Below are 6,697 nucleotides of genomic sequence, written 5' to 3'. Positions count from 1 at the left end.
AGTCTAATTATGGCGGGTCTGCTCTTAAAAAAAAAAGAAATTCAATTTCGTTCCATTCCGCGCATGACGTCACTATCATAAAAGATGATATTCTTTTATGGCAAAATTGTGAAGTTATTGCTACCGAAATTACTTTTCATACTGCTTCATGCATCATGTTACAAAATTGTAAATGCTTTTTAAATGATATCCTGGTATATTAATTAAAAAACAAATATATTGTTTCAAATATAGCAATAACAACGATTTATTATGAGTTATTGTTTGTGTTTATTCTAATTGGTACGAATTTTGGATGACTCTAATGAAAATTAATTTTTTTTTGTTTGTATGCAAAAAATTGTATTTTGTATATCTACGCTCTCTTACTTTCTTTGTTGGCTTTCGAACGACAAAAAATCAGCTCTTTAAAAAAATATATCGTACGTCATCAATCTCAGAAGCTGGATGTCCCTGGCGCTTGATTATCGCACGACCAGACTCTATATATTTCGACTATGAATTATATCGGTTGTTAAATATGGGGCAGATCGCTGCATTATCTGTCGATAATTTACATAGTACGTAAAAGTGTGTAAAGATGACACTAAACGGCAACCATTTTTGGTTTAAGGCTTTGCTACGGTATTAAAAAGTAAATATTTTTCCTCTTAAATCAATACAAAATAATAAACAAATCTTCTAATTCTTATTTCTCTATCAACAAATATTTTTTCATATAATTTCTTCGTAAAAATATAGTGAAAATGATGAGTTGAAAAGATAAACTTATTTAAATGAATGCCATCTCTTGATCAAATTTACAACTATGATACACATGCCTGTGTGTAAACTACTTACTAATAAAATAACATTATGAGTCATATTACGCTCTTCGAAAATTCATGGAAAGCTGGGGCCTGCAATGCGTCAACGTGGATGAATGTACAAAGTATGATTGTATAATGTACAGACGTATATAATAAAAAAAGCCGGTGACTTGGCGTAGTGTCGTGTAAATTATTTTAGTGGTTTTTTTATAACTGCTAGTGTACTAACGAGGACGACCGAAAAATACTTGGCACGATCAGATCAATCAGAACCTAATATCTGGTGGTGTCAAAAGTCTGCGTAATCGGAGGGCATGTATGACTAGATGTATGGATGTGAAGGAGGCGAGGATTGTATGTCAGGACAGAAGAGTGTGGCGTTCCATCCTTTCTACCTACCCCTGCGGGGAAACGGCGCGATGGTAGTAGTAGTAGTATTAGTAGTAGCTAGTGTAAACATGCTTATATTATTTGGTCTCTTGAGAAAATAAGAAAAATGGTCATATATTCCAAGGAAATTTAAAAAATATTTTTAACGGTGAATCCGAAATAAACCATTTTAAAATTTAAACGTGTGGTTTAATTGAACGATTTGCCATGATCACACGTGATACTGAAAAAAATCAGAATTATTGATGGGGGTTTTCATTGTAACTCAAATTAAACAAACAAATGTGGAGAGGTCCTCACCAAAATAATACATTTCCATTATAAATGATTTTAAGCAATCAGGAATTCTAGCTTGTAAAATTATTACGTTTTGGTGCGATTTAATGATTTCATATTGGTTTAATACAGGATTGGTCCCGTTTTGTCGTATCTTTAATTAAGATTTCGATAGAATACACTAAACAGAACAGTGTTTTATTTAAAGGATTTTTTGTGCAATACTAGAAATATAACTATTTGGTGAGGACCTCCACAAATATAATATATGGCCTCACTAGGCCACATATTGTTTATTGTTTTATTACATATTGTTTTTTATTCACTAAGAATATGTAAAAATGGTATGAGCGAAAATGGGCGGAGCTAAGAGATTTATTAATAATAATAATAATTTAGTAGAGCCATTTTCGTAAACGTGGATTATGATATGAATATGATAATGATAGATGAAAAAATATTTTTAATGATAGATGAGAAAATGATAATGATAGAGTCTGAAGGGAGGAAAGTGGAGCCGCCGTAATATTGCGCCTTCTTCTCGGTTTCTTGGGCTGGAGCATGACCAAGATGTTGGGTAGGACGCCTCCCTGTGCAGTGGTAATGCCGGAGAGCAGCTTGTTGAGCTCCCGTCGTTGTGGATATTCAACTGCAGATGGCGGGGGTGATGCTGGTCATCTTGTTGTCTTTGGCGGTATTGCCGGGTATCTCCAACACCTTGGAAGCCAGGTACTCCACGACGACGGCGATGTAAACGGGCGTTTGTGCACTATACGGAATTTTACCGTCCGGCACTTTTTAGCGTGATAAAACGATGATTGGCTTGTGATTTTGTCCATCTTTCTTCGGATCGGTGCTCTTGACCGGTGCGTGAATACGTTGCGCATAAATTCGATAAACTGTCGTAGTCGCTTTTATTTTTCAAAACCGGACTGCCGGAAGGTAAAATTTCGGGTAGTGCACAAGCCCCCTACGGGCGCATAAGCCCCAACTTTCTCAGCGATAATGCCCCGCATTTGGTGTACGTATGTCCAAATTTTGAGATTTTAAATCTATTTTTTATTTTTTATTTTTTTTTTGGAAACAGAATGTGCAAAAGAAGGTATGCAATTGACAAAAATTGACTTGGCCATGATATAAGGACAAGGGATGGCGAAATTTTTTGAGCCTGAGTGCCATTTTTTTTTTCAATATGTCACGTGCCACATGCTATGGAAATAAAAATGCATCAAATACTTGTGTAACTTCAGATTTTTAATATGAACAAAGCATTAATACATCGAAAAAATAATTAGGTACTTATTAATGGCAAAATAAAAAATGGACAGAAAAATTGTGGAACCATTATTCATTATCATTAATTGTTATTTTTGTTGTTGGATGCCAGATGCCATTTTTTTAATATCGGGTTCATGGCTGGTAGCTTTTATAGAATACAAGCAGTAGTTAGTACTTTCGTCTCTAAGTATTTTTTTAATTTTATTTATTTAAATTTTCTCAATCTTTCCTTATATCCAGGTCTACTTATTTTAATCAACGAAAAACGAAGATTTCCTGACGTCTTCAAGCATGACGTCATAGCGTGATCTGTGTCGTCAACCCCTGAAAAAGTCTCTACAATTGCTTCGAGCTTCCAGTTTCATGTGTCAAATTAAGACCAAGTTCGCATTAATAAAACTCAGTTAGCTTTCGGCAACGCATAGAGCCGGCCGTCGGGTCAGGCGCCATTTTTAAAAAAATACAAATTGGATTTTTTTGCTTTATAGAATATGTCGCTCACTCCTTTCAAGAACGTCATAAATCAAAAAACTTGATTTTCAGGAGAACGTTTTTAAAGTTTAAAAATATAATACAATGTATTAAAAAATATATCAAGCCACTTATTGAACTTTTTACTGTGCAACAGATCTTTATAGGTAAAACCTGAAGGTTTTTTCTCCATTCGAAAAATATTTAGTACATTTAAAAAAATAATTAAACAATACGTATTCTTCAAAATGCAAAAACAACACTTTTTGCCCTGTGGCTGGTAAATATTAAGTTTAAAATATGCTACTTTTGCTGGGATATAGTACACATTCTGGGCATTCGGAAAACATGCATAACTGAAAATTTACGATTTTTGATTTATGACGTTCTTGAAAGGAGTGAGTGATGTATCAGGCCTAGTATTCGTTAAATAGAAACATAATTTTCTTTAAACCCTTGTAACATTTGAGGTAATTGTTTTTTTTTAACACTGTTTTTAACTTGAAAAAAATAAGTTTTATTCGAAATAAATACATGATTTTGAAAAGTAAAGAGTTACTGAAAGGTAATGAGTTATACAAAAATTATAAAAATATTTATTCAAAACATATTCTAATTTTTTTTCCAATATGTATTCTGAAAAAAAAGTTGGGTGTTACCCGACGACCGGCTTTATGCGTTGTCGGAAGCCAAATTATTTTATAAATGCGAGTTTGGCATGAGTTGTGCGTCATTGATGTGATTTATTCAGCCGACTAAGCTGAATTTGAATAAAATATGAAACATTGTAATAAAATAAAGTACATAATAATAAACCATTACTTTTTACCCTGAAAGTTTAAATACTCGAATTTGCGTTACAATCACAGTAATTTGCCATATGGACGTCAATGCAAGCCAAATTATCAAATAATCAGACATAAATTAAGAAGAGGTTAAAAAATACTTAACCCTTTAGATTTTTCATATTTCTATGAGTGTCAATAATGATGTCAGCTCATGGTCTATTACTTCGTTCTTCCCAAGTTAGAACACTTTCCATTCCTCGCCATAACACACCGTTCTTCACTACCTAATTCCTTATTTGTCCAGGGGACCAGACTATGGAATGAATTACCTCTCCTTGTAAAAAAATACACCTTCTCTGATAACTTTTAAGAAACATCTGAGATATTACTATCTATCATTTGAATCCTAACTGTCCATCAAACCTCCCATAGTTTTTCCCTTTACTTTCTTCCCTAAACTCCCTGTTCCCTTTGCCTACCCTATTATCAACAATTTGTAATTTGTGTTTTATTTTAAATGTTCAAGTACTATCTATCCTCTCATTGCAAACAGCTGTATATGGTATCAAACGTTTTAACCATGGGTAGAATTGGTGAATATTACACATGTCGCTCACTCCTTTCAACAACGTCATATATCAAAAAACTTGATTTTACAGGAGATCGTTTTTAAAGTTTAAAAATATAATAAAATGTATTAAAAATAAATATCAAGCCACTTATTTAACTTTTTACAGTGCAACAAATCTTTTTAGGTAAAACCTAAATGTTTTTTCTCCATTTGAAAAATATTTTGTATATTAAAAAAAATTAAAAAATACCTTTTCTTCAAAATGCAAAAACAACACTTTTTGCCCTGTAGTGGGTAAATGTTATGTTAAAAATATGCCGCTTTTGCTGGGATATAGTAAATTTTTTAGGCATTCCGAAAACATGCTCAACTGAAAATTGACGAGTTTTGAAATATGACGTTGTTTAAAAGGAGTGAGCGTTATGTACATTAATATTTGTTATCGCTTTATAATTTATGAAATGGTAGTCAAAATGCATATCATTTATTGATTCGGAATTTATTTTGTGTAGTAACTGGGCATTCCGAAAACATGCACAACTGAGAATTGACGATTTATGATAAATGACGTTGTTGAAAGGAGTGAGCGATGTGTAAACTTAACACTTTAACCAGCCTATGACCGGTCGTAAGCCCTGTAAATGTGAAGACTTCCGAATTCTTCTTCATCTATGTTGAGATGTCAAAAAATATTGAATAATAAGTTGTGCATGTAATTTTCAATATTCGCAGTATGTATTACTCGGAATCAATATGTTTTTGTTCGTGAGTGGAATTGATAAACAACACTACTCCTAGAAGATGACTCGTTGTTACCTTTTTTATTTATAAGGATTGATTTTTAAGTAGTTTAAACATTGGCAATATGCAAAATGTTCAAAGTTCATACACTTATTTTTAATAATATATTTAGAAGTTAAAGTTATGGAAATTATAATGTATCCAATAAATGTTTTGAATATTTTTTCCTGCTGAATGATGAAATACTACGCGGCGAGGTCCAAAAGTTTTCACAGCAAACCTCGGATAACTAACTCAATTCTTTCTGTAACCTTTTGTAATCCAATACATTTTTCTCCCTTAATGGATATAAAATAAATTAATTAACCGATTTTTAACACAGAACTTCATCATCATAACACACGAGACGTAATAAAATATATTGTGGCCGATAAACACAACTAAGTTTGGAGTAAGGTCCTTATAATAATGCCTTTACCCAAATGAACCAGCTGCCTGACATATCGTAGTCATACAGGAGAAAGTGACCAACTACCAAAACGTGAAATGTTCAGGAGGGACATTTAAGTCACTTTTGCTTGGAAAGAAAATAAACACCAATGCAGTTAGTCATTTATAACAAGTCAATATAGTACACTTCCAAGTTTTAAATCCTTTGGGATTTTTTCAAAGCAATATTAATTTAGTAAGATATCAAATAGTCAATGATAACGTTTTTTGTAAAACAATGCACTTGGTCACTTTCTCCTGTATGACTACGATATACTCGTATTAAATAAAACCCAATCAGGGATCCAAAATGAATGAACTGAAAAAATACTTCATGGAAAGATATTTGTGTAAGTGATTAGTTATATTTTCTCATTAGTTTCCTTTAAACATGCTTCTTACCTTGTGTCATTTTTGTATGCCTATTTACTATACCCGTTTATTGTTTTATTTTTTACATTTGCCTTGTTAGTTTTGTTAATTTTTTAAAACTTATTTGTATTTCAGTCTTGTTAACCTTAATCCTATGTCCCGAAATGAGTAATGGAAATTACTCATCGGGAATATTATATATGTAACTTAAATATGTAAAATGTTTTACAAAAAATAAATCGTCATGTCTAGTTCATGATTAAAATCGTTTAAAAATGTAACAAACCACGTTTCAACTCAAAACCACGATGAGTTTAAGCAATCACAGAATTAACAAAATCAATTTGAACTCACCTCGTATGTAAAAAAAAACGGAAAGGCCTGAAAGAAAACTGTTGAAGGTCAAATTGATTGACATTAAATTATCGACAAAATGATGTTTACTTCATTTTGATTAGACGTATAATTTGTAAAATATGCCTACTCACATTCCTTATATTTAAAAAATGCAT

This window comes from Brachycentrus maculatus, unplaced genomic scaffold (assembly GCF_059751285.1).
Source record: "Brachycentrus maculatus isolate JH-2025_06_01 unplaced genomic scaffold, ASM5975128v1 h1tg000315l, whole genome shotgun sequence".
Classification (NCBI taxonomy): Eukaryota; Metazoa; Arthropoda; class Insecta; order Trichoptera; family Brachycentridae; genus Brachycentrus; species Brachycentrus maculatus.
Note: the sequence above shows the minus strand (reverse complement) of the source record.